The 18126-nt window shown below is 46.8% G+C and overlaps 1 protein-coding gene across 1 annotated transcript in view; it reads right to left on the bottom strand.

The window, feature by feature from the left end:
- The window catches only part of LOC126175785 (uncharacterized), a 635812-nt gene extending 618007 nt beyond the window's left edge, over positions 1 to 17805 (bottom strand). The window contains exon 1 of the mRNA XM_049922802.1: positions 17692 to 17805. The gene's annotated coding sequence lies outside the window, so the exon portion shown is untranslated. The remainder of the gene's footprint in view (positions 1 to 17691) is intronic.
- Positions 17806 to 18126: the final 321 nt, after the last annotated feature.

The raw sequence follows: 18126 nt of genomic DNA, 5'->3' as shown, positions 1-18126 counted from the left end.
CTTTCGTACAGTCACAGGACGTCCTGTTACGACTCAAACTGTTCGCAATAGACTGCATGATGCGCAGCTTCACCCCCGACGTCCATGACGAGGTCCATCTTTGCAACCACGACACAATGCAGCGTGGTACAGACGGGCCCAACAACATGCCGAATGGACCGCTCAGGATTGGCATCACATTCTCTTCACCGATGAGTGTCGCATATGCCTTCAACCAGACAATCGTCGGAGACGTGCTTGGAGGCAACCCAGTCAGGCTGAACGCCTTAGACACACTGTCCAGCGAGTGCAGCAAGGCGGAGGTTCCCTTCTGTTTTGCGGTGGCATTACGTGGGGTCGACGTACAGAGCTGGTGGTAATGGAATGAGCTGTAACGACTGTACGATACGTGAATGCCATGCTCCGACCGATAGTACAACCATATCTGCAGCATATTGGCGAGGCATTCGTGTTCATGGACGACAATTGGCGCCCCCATCGTGCACATCTTGTTAATGACTTCCTTCATGATAACAGCATCGCTGAACTAGAGTGGCCAGCATGAGCGCTATCGAACATGCCTGGGATAGATTGAAAAGTGCTGTTTATGGACGACGTGACCCACCAACCACTCTGAGGTATCTACGCCGAATCGCCGTTGAGGAGTGGGACAGTCTGGATCAACAGTGCCTTGATGAACTTCTGGATAGTACGCCGCGACGACAGCAGGCATGCATCATTGTAAGAGGATGTGCTACTGGGTATTATGGGTACCGGTGTGTACAAGAATCTTCACCACCACCTCTGAAGGTCCCGGTGTATGGTGCTACAACATGCAATGTGTGGTTTTTATGAGCCATAAGAAGGGTGGAAATGATATTTATGTTGATCTCTATTCCAATTTTTTGTACAGGTTCCAGAACTCTCGGAGTCGAGGTGATACAAAACTTTTTTGATGCGTGTATTTCGATTCTCGTCCCCTCTGGGCGCTTCACTTTTTTGGGAGGCAGTGTATAATAGATGTGAAGTGACTCCGGCGAGGTCTTCATTGATCACACCGACAAGGAGCTGTGAACGGAAATCGGTAAGCAGTGACTGATGAGAGATGCGGGCGTGCTCTTGACCTGCCCGGGCGGCCAGCACGGCCCGCTGCTGCGTGCGAGTGAGTCAGTGCGGGCGACACGACATGCTGGTCACGGCGGCATCGGCAGGGCGAGCCTCGCTGCACGCTACACGGCGATCTCGCGCCGATCCGCGCGCCGCTGCCGCCGCGACGCGTGCGTGCGCCGGCGCGCCCCGCATCCCAACCAGCGCGGTGCTCGCGCTTTCCCTCTCTGCGCCGGCGCGGTCGTAAACACGCAGTGCTCTCACCAGAGCTGTCCGGCCACGCCACACCCGCACGAAATGTATCTAGCGTTTCGCGGTCGAAGTTTTGCGTTGCAGCCTTCTCGGAATGCTTTACAACAATTCAATCAAGTAACATTAATAGTTTTATTCCCAGAAAGCAAATTGACGATTGTTAACTTGACTATAGCAAATGAGAGCTAGCGAGAGGCGACTTGAAAACGATACAGTCTGATAGCGAAGCACTAAACACGCTGCAGGCTCGGGCCGATCTAAGCGGCCGAGGCTAGGTTTTTTTTTTTCTTTCTTTATTGTCATTTTACACCTTACTCAAGGTGGGCTGGCAGCGGCAGCAGTACACCGCTCTTCAGCCACAGGCAGTACAAGAGAAAACAATGGAGACACAGAATGGACATAACATAACGGTGGGCAAAAAACAGTAGACACAGTAACGGAAAAAAACACGAAGCCGTTCACACGCGAAGAAAACCAAAGAAACTGCTAGCACTGTACACGAACACTGATGATGGAGATGACACACGTGAACGATCGAGCGTGGGCGGCGAAAACATTGAAGCACAAACAGGACGGCACACACACAAAACCGATGACAATGATATCTGGCGCGCTAATGTCCACTTAACGCGTGCGAGTCCGGGGACCTGCCAAAAGAGGAAAAAGGTGGAGGAGGAGCGAGAGCGGAGATGCCAATGGCAGGGGAGATGGGGGGTAGAAAGAAGGTATGGGGCGTAGGGGAAGCCCGGGGGGAGGAGGGGGAGGAAGGGAGGATGGAGAGAAGGGAGAGAGGGTACCCTCAGGGAAAAAAACCACACAGGAAGAGGAAGAGGAGGATCAAAGTTGATAGGAGGGGTATATGGAGGGGATGAGGGCATCATCAGGAAGGGGGAGCTGGTGGAAGCCACCTTGGGAGAGGGTGAGGAGGGTGGAGAGATGGAGAGCAGGTGGGACGTGGGAATACAGGCGCGGCAGCGGACGAGGGTGGGAGAGGATGCGAGAGACAAGCGGGTGAGGGGGATCTAGTTCACGGGAGGTGTAGAGGATCCGTATCCGTTCGAGGAAAAGGAGGAGGTGTGGGAACGGAATAAAGTCGTACAGGTTCCCCGTGGGGGAGCGGAGACGGATGCGATAGGTTAGGCGGAGAGCATGGCGTTCGAGGATTTGAAGGGATTTGTAAAAGGTAGGAGGGGCGGAGATCCAGCAGGGTGGGCGTAGCAGAGTATAGGGCAGATGAGGGATTTATAGGTGTGGAGGATGGTGGAGGGGTCCAGACCCCATGTGTGGCCAGAAAGGAGCTTGAGGAGACGTAGTTGGGAGCGTGCCTTGGCTTGGATTGTCCAGAGAGGGGGGGGGGGGGGGGTCCAGGAGAGGCGACGGTCAAGGGTGAGCCGAAGCTAGCAGGAGCTGCGTATATATTCACTTGCTGCAGGGTGTGCGCCTGGAGCTGCGCTGTCCGGTTCTGCCATTGGCCGCCCTTTCTTCACCGCCTTCTCTGATCTTACGTGTCGCCTCTTCGTTCCGGCGTTTGTGGTTATGCCAGAACAGTTGCAATACCTCTCAGTGGGACGTCCGAAACTTTTGGGGCACGGACATTCATTGGGCATAGCCGTGTTTACAATGTGAGTTTGTCGATTTGAGCGCGCATGTGCAATTCAAGAACTCAGGTGCGAGTAGAGTGAATTGGTAGGTACCATCGTGAAAGGAGATTGGCAGACTCTAGAGAATAAGGTAGTTATGTTGAATGTTAGTGAAGATTAACAGTATGGCTCTGAGCACTATGGGGTCCGCAGCTCATGGTCGTGCGGTAGAGTTCTCGCTTCCCGCGCCCGGGTTCCCGGGTTCGATTCCCGGCGGGGTCAGGGATTTTCTCTGCCTCGTGATGACTGGGTGTTGTGTGATGTCCTTAGGTTAGTTAGGGTTAAGTAGTTCTAAGTTCTAGGAGACATCACACACATCCATGCCCGAGGCAGGGTTCGAACCTGCGACCATAGCGGGATTAACAGTAAAGTAAGTGTCTACGATCAGAAAGAAGTGAAGGTGTTATGATAGGAATGATATTATTCAGTGAGTAATAAGAACTCCTGAAGGACGTTGAGTTAGTGTTTAAGTGGTTCAAGCGTTCTACGTTAACAATGATGAGAAACATTAACTGTTCTGTATGACGATACACTTAAACGTAAAGTATTTACAAGAGGAAATTTCTATAATGGCACTAATAACAACGTAAAAAATTTTGAAAGGCGATGGCGAGTGTGTTTGCGAACTGAAGCTTATCACGGTTGGAATTTTTGTCCACCAAACAGTGACTACGATTAAAAATGGTTCAAATGGCTCTGAGCGCTATGGGACAACATCTGAGGTCATCAATCCCCTAGAACTTAGAACTACTTAAACCTAACTAACCTAAGGACATCACACACAACCATGCCCGAGGCAGAATTCGAACCTGCGACCGTAGCGGTCGTGCGGTTCCAGACTGTAGCGCCTAGAACCGCTCGGCCACTCAGGCCGGCTACGATAAGAAGTACTTCTTAATAACTAAGCAGAAACCAGGCACATAACACATCTACTAAAAGAAAAAAAAACATCAAACCGTATTAAAAGTTCGAGATAGTGAATCTGTGTGCTTCCATTGAGCTGACTGGCGCTTTGTTTCTGGATTGAAAAATGGCATCCACGTCACATCCATTGTCACAACCGACGAAAAGGAAGTCCCGTTCATGCTGTCGTTGCACGTCAACATTGCTTGGCAACATGCCACATGGGCAGCCATGTGGTCGTGCGTCAGCATTCATGGCACCCACCTGGATGACTCTTTCCGCATTTTCAGGTCGTCATGCAGGATTGTGTGCACAGAACCCACAGAAATGCTAACTCTGGAGGTGATCTGTTCAACAGTCATTAGGCGATCCCCCAAAACAATTCCCTCCACTTTCTCGATCATGTCGTCAGACCAGCTTGTGCGAGCCCGAGGTTGTTTCGGTTTGTTGTCACGGTTTGTTGTCACACGATGTTCTGCCTTCATTAAACTGTCGCACCCACGAACGCACTTTCGACACATCCATAACTCCATCACCACATGTCTCCTTCAACTGTAGATGAATTTCAATTGGTTTCACACCACACAAATTCAGAAAACGAATGATTGCACGCTGTTCAAGTAAGGAAAACGTCGCCATTTTAAGCATTTAAAACAGTTCTCATTCTCGCCGCTGGCGGTAAAATTCCATCTGCCGTACGGTGCTGCCATCTCTGGGACGTATTGACAATGAACGCGGCCTCATTTTAAAACATTGCGCACGTTTCTATCTCTTTCCAGTCCGGAGAAAGAAAATCGAAGGCCTTAGAACTTAATGCACCTCGTATATCATCCATTAAAGTTGCAAAGAAGAAGTAAAATCTGTTTGGAGAGAAAGGGGATCGCGGTAGATCATGTGACCGGGGTTTACCAGATCCACTCTGCGGTCACAGATTCGTCCGGTACCCACAACACAGCACGCGGATTATCGCTGGCAACAAGAAGGTACGCTGATCCTGAATGCAGCCTTCACCTCTGCGCTGCTTGGCTAATGTATGCAAAGTGCTCGGGGCGTAAGGAGTGACTGTAATGATAAGGGACGGTTGCCGGTAAGTTACGAAGCCTGCATCATCAGCAGCTTACTTTAAGTCTTCTACAGGGCTCTATTGGAAGCCTCAGTAATTGCGGTGCTGTCAAGACAAGAACGCTTTAGACCGTCACGCACTGCTCTCATAGAGATGATTGTGGCCGCCTAGGAAGCCGTTTGTAGTCGGTTCTCATGGAAGATCTGAGGAATCATGGAAATGGAGCTTGAAGACGCCGATAAAGCAGGTCTAAGAACTTGCTAGTTCATAAATTTTTATGTAGTGAAATGGGAAAATTAATCGGACAGGATCATCGACAACCCGTAGCAGATGAAAATAAAGAAAAGCACCGCTCGTGTGTAGAGTACAACATCGTCTCACATGCTGAAGTAACTAATTGCCAATTAAGTAACAGCTACATGAGAATCATTTCTTTCGACACTCACTGCTCCGTAGCGAGAAGCCCTACCGCTTCTTCACAGGGCCGGCCAGTGTGGCCGTGCGCTTCTAGGCGCTTCAGTCTGGAACCGCGTGACCGCTACGGTCGCAGGTTCGAATCCTGCCTCGGGCATGGATGTGTGTGATGTCCTTAGGTTAGTTAGGTTTAAGTAGTTCTAAGTTCTAGGGGACTGATGACCACAGATGTTAAGTCCCACAGTGTTTAGAGCCAATTGAACCATTTTTTTCTTCACAGGAGAGATTGGCCAGAAGCCTTTACCTGCTGCCGCTTTTGGACGTCGCGTCGCTCGAGAAGTAGCGGAACGTTGCAGTCGATCCTATCAGGATAAGACGTGATTCTGGCGACACACGAAACGCAGATGAACTTAAAGCTTAAATGAAACCAGTGAATCAACAGCGAGCAGGCGAACAACCGTCAACACAAAATGGAGTTAACCATTTTGCAACTTCGAGTTTTCATGCCGCACACGGTTTTGATCTACCTGGCAGTTTCATGGCAGTGCACACTCAGCTGCCGAGTGAAAGAACCATTCTGAAAATATGTCTCGCCTACAGCCCTAGTATTTCATAAACAGCTCCACGCGATTAAAACAAGATTTTAGAAAAGTGGTAGCATGCTGAGAACCGCGTATTTTGCTGTGCGGTTAACATTTTTGCCCTTTTATTGAGCAAGCTACACAATCAACATTTTTATCCAATTACATACTCTACAATTCTGGAACAAAGAGCAAAATCCAAATTTAAAGAAGGACTGCTGTCAGTTGCATTTATTGAAGAAGATCAAGATTTGGACTATTACGTAGTCATATCAAAAAAGTGATGTAGGTCCCTTCGTGTCAGAGCATAGATTCTGATAAATGACAGGCCTTTACGTGACTGACACAAAAGTGATGCCTTTTGTATCCCGCCTGGAAGGTGGGTAGGAGCAGGAGCAGGAAAAATACGTCGGTACTGCACGTAAGTAAAAGTGGTTTACTGGTGCAAAAAACAAGTTAATACATGGATACATAACTTGCAGTGAGGTACGATGCTGAGACCCAGCGTATGTAGAGCAAAGCTGAAGCGAAGTGTCCCGGCCGTCTGCTCTTGATCAAATGCGGAGAAACTACAGTGGTGCTTGTAGAGCTGAACTGCGCCTGCTAGAGGGCGCTGTCGTCGTTGTCTGTCGTAGTGCCAACTTAAATGGCAGCTACGGCGTGGCATCCTAGCTATCGATGCCACAATGCCTATGACACTCTTTGGTAATCTCATCAATGGTGAATATGTAGTTGTCGAAATCTAGATCTGCTCCAATAAATGGCGGATTTTGCCACTGATTGCTGTCCTTTAAATTTCAGTATTCAACGGTTGCTGCTCACATAAAGATCTAATGCTATCCAGCTTATTTAGAAGAATAAAGTAGTATTAACGTTTTTGCAGTGAAACTTATCGCTGGAAGTAGTAATAAATTTGCCCTTCACACGGCAATGATAATGAAAATCTCGACCTACAGTTACCCAATGTTTTCCGTCTTTATGTGCAGGACGTTCCATATTTTACTTTGACAATCTTTATATGATTGTACTCTTCTCTTTTCGAGATATTAAAAAGGTCATTCTTTTGTTAGAAATAAAAAACAATATTTTAATTTATCACCACACAAAAATGTTGCATTACCCAGACAGAAAAATAACTTGTCCCCTCTGTGTTCTGTCATTTGCAGGAAACTTACTTTCGATTTTCTGAACCATTCATGAACAGTTACAGAATGAGGCGTGTACGAGAGCCAAAGGTAACCTATTTCAAGGCAGTCATTTCATATTTAGTCAGTAGCAGCGAAAATCAAGAGACATCAACGTTCGCTTTGAAGTATCAACTATTTACAATGTCAGAACATCAGATTCCATTAGGAACGCCAGGCCGGAGTGGCTGAGCGGTTCTAGGCGCTACAGTCTGGAACCGCGCGACCACTACGGTCGCACTTTCGAATTCTGCCTCGAGTATGGATGTGTGTGATGTCCTTAGGTTAGTTAGGTTTTAGTTCTAAGTTCTATGGGACTGATGACCTTAGATGTTAAGTCCCATAGTGCTTAGAGCCATTTTGAGCTGTGATGCTTGGAATGTTGCTAACAAAGATAGTGAGCGTTTAGTGGGGCCGCAAAGTGCTGACTCAATTAGCCCTCAACACGAGAAACTAACAGATGTTCGCCGATAGTTATCTGATGTAGGCAGACACGGAGTGGTGGAGTGGCTGATTTTTCGTTGGATGAAAAGACGGCGCACCCTGCATGGTCACTGAAGCAATGGCTTTCTGTTTCACGTTCATTGTATGTAATCGGCTTCTGATACTGTGTTCGTCTCCAATTGGTAGTGCTTGGGTTCCTCCGAAGCAAAAACGGGTAATACATAGACGGTAAGCAGCATGGCCGCAGTCTGGCCTTCTTTAATATATAATCATCATTTCTGGACCCCTCACTCACTGCGAGGGAGCGCTGTAGAAAGGCACTGACATACATTCTTCATCAACATCTGCATAGTTACAGGGTTTTGGTACCCAAAAAACTTATTGGGTTTTTCTCGATAAAGGGGAAAGGTTTTTGAAAGCGGGGAGATGGCTCACGTAGAGAAATGCCTAGAGAATATACCGTTAATATATGAGCAATTTGCTGCGGCTCTTTATTACTTAGATCTCACCTCACACCGAATTTTATGCGTACAAGTAGGGTAAGTTTGGACCTCTGTATCTCGGAAACAGGTAAAGATATCAGGAACATTTGCGAGATCGGGATCCTAGAAATATATCGTAAAAATTTTAGCCATTTGCTGTGCGTAACCGTTCTGCAATTCTGGTCGGGGTTTTATTTTGCTGGTGACGGTGAAAAGATATCAAAATCTCTTGTTGTGGGGTTTACCGAGGAACCACCCTTGAACTAAAGGTGACACATTAAGTTCTATCGAGCCCACCGTTGACCACACCACATGAAAAAAAAAAAAAAAAAAGAAAAAACGTTTGCTCCATTTGCTTAAGCAGGAGAAGTGTGTTACATTGATACTTTGACCCTGTACTGTAGGATAGTGACACAGAGATGATCGTTGTGTTGGGTACACGAATGATTCCTAGCCGAAGGGCTACTTAAAGCGCTTGACTTTACCTTGTTATCACCAACAGATCCTGAGGTACGAGCACCATAAATTTCAATTTTTATGCGCCGCGTTTTGGAACAGATTAGGTGCGCATGCTGCCGCATGCATGGCGATAACTGTGTATCAGATAGGGTCTCCTATCCAGGACGTTGCCTTACCGATTTAGACATCCAGTGCGACAAACCATTCATCGTCCCATCTTCAATACTGGCAGAAGCTCCGCTACATCCCCAGCTTCACAGGTCTTCCTGAGCAGGAGCGCTTCTGCGCAGTCTGGAAAGTAAGATGGAGATAATGGCGGAGTTGTGTAGCAAAACTGGCCAGCGATGGACGGCAGCGCAGATCCCACAGTGAGAACCTTCGGGGTATCACCAAAAACTTCCCATATCAGAATGCTGCCAGGGAGCGGAAAGGCCCTCCTCGAGGAAAAGGTACGGAATCGACAATTACGGGCCGTACTGCGACGCCCTGCCCCCCTAGGTGTCCAATTACGGGCTGGGAGTGATGGCCGCCTGTCAGCCGTAAACGACTCACTCGTGGTCGCCGGTGGGAGCGCGGGGTAGCCTGGTGCGGCGCTCGCCATATGGCGCTCGTTACACGCATGTCGCCTCCACCGTGCCTAACAAGTGTGGCCGGAGAAAAAGACCAGCCAGCAATTTCTTCGAAACAGTTTTCATGCTGTGACTCGGCATTCACAAGCCCGGCCAACGCACTTGTCTCCTCTCTTCTCCCTTATCTCCCGTTCGCCCTTTTTGTTCACCAAGCGTTATGTCGTTCTTCATTATGTATCTGTGGAGACGCACAGCTCCCACACACGTAACTAGTCTGGCAAGTCTTCACCGCTAAGTACTGGAGCCGTGTGGGGAGGTGCGTGGAGGAGGGAGCAGGTTTAACATTTGTTGTCACACAAGTGGTGCGACCATTAACGTAGGAGGGAGTGGAGGTACACTCGCCTTCCGAATCTTGTTGCTACTGCCTGTAATATCAACGTATTATGAACCATGCGCGCTGCTATTAAAATTTCAGTAAAATATTGACAATGGAGAAAAGGACAGAAATCGATCGCGAAATTCGCGGTTTTATTACAGCAGATCAACTATTGCATAGACACCTTCAGTGCTAAAAATTACAAAACACGAGAATCGTGACCGCTCTGAAGAGGACTGCAGCAAGTCGGTCGAAACGTCGGCAATTTAGGTGTTACACTGGCGCAATCCAGTATCCAAAATTATTTTATCCAAAATGACACCGGCCGTGGAAGCCTACGAACTTTTGTAAATACAAGGTTGTTAACAACGAATCGTAACTGCAAATATAAGCACCATACAGTTATATGCCACATAATAACAGGTGACGTTAGCCTGAAGTGTGACGTAGTAAACAATATAGGGCAATGTAGAACACACAGGAATCGAACAAGAACTGAAGCCGTTGCTTACTGATATGGTGGAAGAGGAAGAAACTGTGACGTGAGAGATATGTGGCTGCCCTGTGCTGCGGTACCGGGGGGTAATTAAATAATAGTGAAGTTATATAATTTAAATGTTTTATTATGTACTGAATAATAAAACCATATGTAACGGTTAAACCATAAAAAATACCGAATGTTTGGAGCAATAAGCATAACACGCTCAATAATAGTAAGAACAGTGTAACATGTATTGAATATAGTCACATTCTCAGTTAATTACAGATTTTAACATATTTTATTTCCTGTAACTCTGAAACAATCCTTTATTTTACTTATTTGTTCATTTTTATGCGCCACTGGCTAGCTTCATACCTTTAGACGTTGTAATACTGCTTCATTCCACATGTTTACACTATAAGCTTGCAGATGATGGCCGGCCAGAGTGGCCGAGCGGTTCTAGGCGCTACAGTCTGGAACCGCGCGACTGCTACGGTCGCAGGTTCGAATCCTGCCTCGGACAGGATGTCCTTAGGTTAGTTAGGTTTAAGTAGTTCTGTGTTCCTGGGGACTGATGACCACAGCAGTTAAGTCCCATAGTGCCCAGAACCAGAGCAGATGACGCTAATGTATTTTTACGACCTGCACGATTCTGGTTTACGCCCACGTAGGGGACGTTATGTGTTATCGTACTATTTTCATTCTTTTAATTATTTTGGTACGTTATGTTAATAGTGTACTTTTCACTGTTGTATGGAATTGTAAATGGATGTTCGATTAGTCTGTAATCTAAAAATGCATTACATGTTATCCTGTACTTACTGTTACTGAGCGCTCTACTTATGCGATTTTTTCCATGGTTTAACCGTTAGTTGTGGGTTTACTGTTCAGTACTTTAAAAAAAAAAAAAACTTTTAGCCGGCCGCCATGGCCTAGCGGTTCTAGGCGCTTCAGTCCGGAACCGCGCTGCTGCTACGGTCGCAGGTTCGAATCCTGCCTCGGGCATGGATGTGTGCGATGTCCTTAGGTTAGTTAGGTTTAAGTATTTGTAAGGCTAGGGGACTGATGATGTCACATGTTAAGTCCTATAGTGCTTAGAGACATTTGAACTATTTAAAAAAAATTAACTTATATAACTTCCCTGTTATTTAACTTTCCACCGGTGCCGCAATATAGGGCACCACACGTCTCTGAAGCCACGTTTTTTTCTGTTCGACCATCCAAGCAACGGTTTCAGTTTATGTTGGACTTCTGTGTGTCGTGCATGGAGCAATATTGTTTACTACGTGACACTTTGGACTAACGTCAGCTGTAACTGTTTGGTGTTTATGTTAGCAATTACGATTCGTTGTTAACTAATCTTAGATTTGGTTGTGATTCTCTTCTTTTGTAATTTCTAGCACTCAAGTTGGCTATGTCATAATTGAAATCTAGATCTAATGTAATAAAACGACGGATTTCGATATCGATTGCTGTACTTTTCCCCATCGTCTATATCCAACGATCGCTGCGCACAACGGGATCGTATGGATTCCAATGTAATTACAATAAAACGTTGTTGCCTCTTTCGAGACGACGGTGCTGTCGAAATGCTGCCACAGCACTTTAGGCGAATACACTGTGAAGGCGCATGTGTAGCGAGTCCCGTCAGCCCAAGGCTGGTAAAACAGTGCGTGTTCGGCCGGCTGCAGTTCCGGCGCAGTTCTGCAGCACTTCCGGAACGGAAACTGTGCGCCTGCCGAAGCTGTAGCAACGGCGGGCGCCTCGGCGCAGGCAGCACGAACCCGCGCTGCCCTCTCATCTAAATCTACATCTACATTTATACTCCGCAAGCCACTCAACGGTGTGTGGCGGAGGGCACTTTACGTGCCACTGTCATTACCTCCCTTTCCAGTTCCAGACGCGTATGATTCGCGGGAAGAACGACTGCCGGAAAGCCTCCGTGCGCGCTCGAATCTCTCTAATTTTACATTCGTGATCTCCTCGGGAGGTATAAGTAGGGGGAAGCAATATATTCGATACCTCATCCAGAAACGCACCCTCTCGAAACCTGGCCAGCAAGCTACACCGCGATGCAGAGCACCTTTCTTGCAGAGTCTGCCACTTGAGTTTACTAAACATCTCCGTAACGCTATCACGCTTACCAAATAACCCTGTGACTAAAAGCGCCGCTCTTCTTTGGATCTTCTCTATCTCCTCCGTCAACCCAACCTGGTACGGATCCCACACCCTATGAACAATACTCAAGTATAGGTCGAACGAGTGTTTTGTAAGCCACCTGCTTTGTTGATGGACTACATTTTCTAAGGACTCTCGCAATGAATCTCAACCTGGCTACCGCCTTACCAACAATTAATTTTATATGATCATTCCACTTCAAATCGTTCCGCACGCATACTCCCAGATATTTTACAGAAGTAACTGCTACCAGTGTTTGTTCCGCTATCATATAATCATACAATAAAGGATCCTTCTTTCTATGTATTCGCAATACATTACATTTGTCTATGTTAAGGGTCAGTTGCCACTCCCTGCACCAAGCGCCTATCCGCTGCAGATCTTCCTGCATTTCGCTGCAATTTTCTAATGCTACGTGGCCTCAGCGACACGGCCGAAGGTCTGTGCTCACGTATCTTCGCTTCTGGCTGATTTACGAGGTCATCCAGAAAGTAAAGAACGATTTCGCCCCACGCCCTACGGCGATCCACCTCCATCGCAAGTCATAAGCGTACTAGTTAGCTCCTTCCCTTGTCCCAGTGTGGGCCATGGCTTGTTGCCGAGCGAGCACGCCCTTTGTTCAGCAACCTTTAGGACTGGCGGCTCCCATCCAAAGTGTCGCCACCTGCCAAGTGCTTAGCGTCATTCGTCTTCTGAAGGTACGAAATGTTTTGTTTAACAAATTTTATAGGCAAACGAGGAATGCTTGTGGTGACAGCGCAATGAACGGTCTTCAGTGAGGAAATGGTGCGTTACGTTTAATCAGGGAAGGAATGGTGTGCACGGTGAGAATCGGAATGGGATGCCATCTGTCGTTACGGCATCAGCACGAAATAGCAAGAACTTCAATGTCTTATGTGGCACAAAGTGATTTTCACTTATTTCCGAAACTGAAGGAGTGGAAAACAGGTTGCAAACAATGAAGACATCGAACAAGCAGAGACATCCTGGTTCAAATGGTTCAAATGGCTCTGAGCACTATGGGACTTAACATCTGTGGTCATCAGTCCCCTAGAACTTAGAACTACTTAAACCTAACTAACCTAAGGACATGACACACATCCATGCCCGAGGCAGGATTCGAACTTGCGACCGTAGCGGTCGCGCGGTTCCATACTGTAGCGCCTGGAACCACTCGGCCACTCCGGCCGGCTATGTAATTACAAAATCGAGTGAAATTTACAAAGAACTTGGCAGTATGAGCTCGGTTATCAGAATGACATTGCACCCCTCTGGCATGGATGAAAGCACCTATTGGGTTGGGAAGGGTGTCATGAGGCCGTTGTATCCTCTACTGAGACAAGCAGGCACGCAACTGCCCCTTGATGTTCTGCGTATTGGCACTGTGACGGAGCTTACGTCTGAGCCTGTCCAACACGTGTTCTATTGGAGACAGAGGATCTACGAGGTGCATTCAAGTTCTAAGGCCTCCGATTTTTTTTCTATGGACTGGAAAGAGATAGAAACATGCGCATTGTTTTAAAATGAGGCCGCGTTCATTGTCAATACGTCCCAGAGATGGCAGCACCGTACGGCAGATGGAATTTTACCGCCAGCGGCGAGAATGAGAACTGTTTTAAATACTTAAAATGGCGACGTTTTCCTTACATGAGCAGCGTGCAATCATTCGTTTTCTGAATTTGCGTGGTGTGAAACCAATTGAAATTCATCGACAGTTGAAGGAGACATGTGGTGATGGAGTTATGGATGTGTCGAAAGTGCGTTCGTGGGTGCGACAGTTAGTCAGTAGTTAAGTCCCATAGTGCTCAAAGCCATTTGAACCATTTGTAATTACATAGCCCATCAACTCGTGAAGTTTCATTTCAGTTCCTCTTTTTCTTCTGTATGTTTCAATTTTTTTTGCCAGGTCGCTATAACTGCCCACTGAAAATGGACCGCTACCAATCTTCTACATACCATGATCAGATCGTTAGTTATACACAAACGATATTCCACAGCATTCATTCATTAATGCAGCTCCACTACATACGTATATGTAATTCTGTCATTCGTTCCTTCCTTAATGTATAGGACCCACACAGTGACATGTTTATACGGAAATACTTCCTCGTCGCGGGACTGCAGTCCATGAGCTTCACGTTGAGAGGCCTCATTTTTTCCAAGAGTAGTAGCACAACAACATATGCGGGAGGACTTCTGTGAAGTTTGAGAAATTGGAGAAAGGTACCGCCGAAAGTAAAGCTGTGAGGGAGGGCAGCGAGTTGTTGCTGGATAGCTTAGTCGGTAGATCGTGTGCTCGCGAAAACCAATGTCCCAGTCCGGAATACAGCTTTAATCTGCCGGGAAGTTTCATTTTCTTTAAGCAGAATCGACTTGCCACAGCATCTTCCTTCACAGATTATTACACAGACATAGTCTAATCTACCGAAAAATTGTGATTCATTTTTATGAGTTTCCCAGGCACTTGCTGAAATACTGAGATAGAGTCCGTCTTATTTCATTGTAGTATCATGCGAAGTGCGTATCTCTGTCGTGTGAGTACTATCATACATTTGGAATTTATTGTTGCGTTTGTGTTCATATTTCTCAATATCGAAATGAAAGGAAGGAAGAATGCGAAATCTAGTCAAGCCTCACGGTTTACTCGTCGCGAATTATAATTATACGTCACCACATTTACGTTCCCATCAAATTGACAGATCACCACAGTGTCTCAAGTTCTCATGCACTGAAACAATTCCAAGAAGGCCGGGTGTCAATACAGGACGTTTACACGCAGTAAGGAATCGGAAATGTGTACCACCGTCTCTCTTCCTCTTGACAGTAAAATACTGGTGGTGACGATTCGAATGTTTTATCATGTAGTCGAGTTATACCCAACTCTCATCGACTGGTGTCCTCGACCTATGTACCGAGGAAATACACCACATGCATTCACCTAGCCATATATAACTACTGACTTCCTCACACAATAAGGCGGTCTGTGAAGAAAACCTCCTCTCCAAAGAATCGTTCCGGTTCTCGCCTTCAGCAAAGCTTCGAAAACCTAAGTCCTGATGGGCGAACGGAGATTTGGATCCTGCTCTCCCAAACGCGAGTCCTTGGCGTCAGTCACATCGTTTGGCACTAAATGCTGAGGATGAAATGCAAAATCACTTGGGAATCCAGCTGTTTCGGCAGACTTCTGTTACTGTATGCAGAAAAACTCGTTTAACAGGACCAAATGGTTCAAATGGCTCTAAGCACTATGGGACTTAACATCTGAGGTCATCAGTCCCCTGTACTAACCTAAGGACATGACACACATCCATGCCCGAGGCAGGATTCGAATCTGCGACCGCAGCAGCAGCGCGGTTCCGGACTGAAGCGCCTAGAACAGCTCGATCACAGCGGCCGGCTTTAACAAAATTTCAGAAATTCTCTACAAATATCAGTTCCCTGAAAACATTGAATATAGCTGAAAAAATATAAGCTAGTGGTCGTGAATGTTAACTGTCTGTATTCCAATAGCATCATATCCCATCCTAGAGCATGTCATTACCAACGAGAACATAGGAGTTCCTCACCACCAAATTGTGCGCCGGTTACCTGTTGTGTCTTACGGCTCTGGGCCGTTATATACGCTCGATGGTAATTAATTTGTCGGATGGGGACACTAAACCTGGTGGCCCGATTGATGAGTTTCGGGAAAAAAGTATGCCAAATCCTCGCATTGTACTCACATCAGGCATCTTCCCAGAAAACTTTCACGTGATGCGGACCACCCACAGTTTACAAAAGAGACTTTCCTCTCTGGTCCCTGTAATTTGGATGGCTCAGCAGCCTGTTGGTCATTTCTATTACAGGTGAATCAGATAACGCATCTGACGATTTTTTTACTAACTGTACAAATTAAAGTTCTTTGCATATTTCTCTATGTCCACAACTTCACACTTACGCTGTGAGAACCTCTCAATCGATCTCCTTTTACAGTGAAGAACGAAAGATGATTTTTAACAGTGTACAACTCTCCTAGGGATTGGCCTTCTGATTCAGGTGACGCAATTTCGTAAACCTCCGACCGCGGAACCTGCATACAGAATCGCAACTTGCCTCCAAACTGGAGGTCGCTAACGGACGCTTCTGCGCTGATGTTTCACTGCTACGTGACCAGTTCGAATCCTGATGGAGGGAGAAATTTTCATCTCAAGTAATTGCGCGGCGAGATGGCGGCATACATTCCCTGAGCATCTGGTGGGCGGCAGTGTCTTAGGTTAACACGAATCTCCGCTCGCGGTCACACGGAGCGAAATGAGTGACACAATTTTAGATGAATATGAAAATTAATTATATAATGCCTAGTTAACGAGCTACGGATAATAATCTCAGAGCAGACAATGTTACTGCAGGAAACTGGCCAAGGCTTATTCAAGAGAACCACTGCAGCGTTCGCTTCCAGCGATTTAACGAAATAGCGGAAAGCCTCAAACTGGGCTGTCGCACGAGTATATGAAAATGTTTCTTGAAAGTAAGTCCACTGTTTTAACGACTACACCTCAATGTTTATGACGATCTGTCCTTCGGATGCAGACATATATGCCCATGGTTCCTCAAGATTTTATTGGAGAGGTGTATAGTATTATCAGCATCAGTAAAAATCTCATCACAGTAATTTACACTAAAATCTTAAGCTTAGGACATGAGAAATACATTGCAGTATACTTGTCTGACGAGTGTAAAAAAGTAGTATTACGTAGTTGAACCTACCAAGCGGTATCCCCTAAAGGACAGTGCCATACAATTTTATTCACACAGACAGTATATTGTAAAATCATTTAAGGCTATTAAAAGCTTGTAAACTACAAATGTTGTTGAACATTGCGTCTGTGAAGTAAATGGACGATTATTCTAATAAGAAACACATTCAGGCAGGATTTATTATGCCGAAATGTTTATTCCAGTACGTGCTACCTTTCAATTCGCTCTAGGTTCATGAACAGTTGTGACACAAAGAGAAACATTTCGTAAACCACGTACAGATGGTCGCAAAATCCGTAGTGGTATTTTGTAATCTGAAAGCTCTCGTGATATTTTGTCACCTCGAACGGAAACGCTCCATAACGATAGCCATTATGCACCAATTTATGTACTAGCTCGTGGAGGAAAAGCATTGCAACACAACAAAATCGTAACAGTCTGCTATTTCTACCAGAAACACGACACCAAAACGTTGTTTCCAATAAGGACTCACGGGCAGAAGCAATAGAACCAGTTATTCATATTTTCTGCGGGCCGAAGCGTCCTACGACATCCACTTTCGATAGTTTGAAACCTTCTGTAAGTGCACGCTCCGGTAAAGGAGCTTGAGAGGTATTCACGCTGACTATTGAGAGAGTGAGTACACTAACGACCTGCGCTTCACAATCTCCACATACCTATTTTAGTTTCACAGAGTCGTCGACACACATCTGTAAATAAGCATCTACCGAAGCAGATGTTCCACTTTCGTGGCCACAGAGTTTCTAGGAACCGGGTTGTTCTTGACTGTGGCGGACGATGTGAGAGCGGCAGCAGGGACGGCTGTGCTGCACAGTACTTACTCTGGCTGCCTGGGACCGGAGTCGCAGCAAGTCTCGACTCGGCGTCGACTACAGCAGGCGTTCGCTGGGCGCAGAGGTCGGCGAGCTGCGCGTCGGCGCGGCTTTCTGCAGGAGCCCGCGGCACACACTGGCGCTGAGTGCGCCTGCGCCGACCGGCGCGACTGGCCGCTGACGTCACGGCGGGACACCCACGCGGGCAGCGGCCGCTAGGGGCGCGACACTCGCTACAGCCGAGGTGAAGAGCTGCAGTCTTGACACTCGCGCAAAGATTCGAGGAAGCGCCCTGTCACCGTATACGTCACACTACCGAGGCGTTCCGAGCCGTCCCTTCTGCCAGACGGCTGCGCAACAGACGTGTACGGTCGCCACTTGAAAATTCGCATCGGTCATTTGATTGGTTCCGTATAGTCGTTAGAACTTGCCCTGACCATACGT

The sequence above is a fragment of the Schistocerca cancellata genome, chromosome 1 (genome assembly GCF_023864275.1).
Source record: "Schistocerca cancellata isolate TAMUIC-IGC-003103 chromosome 1, iqSchCanc2.1, whole genome shotgun sequence".
Classification (NCBI taxonomy): domain Eukaryota; kingdom Metazoa; phylum Arthropoda; class Insecta; order Orthoptera; family Acrididae; genus Schistocerca; species Schistocerca cancellata.
The sequence above is the reverse complement of the archived record's forward strand: the minus strand, read 5'-3'. Positions and strand labels throughout refer to the sequence as shown.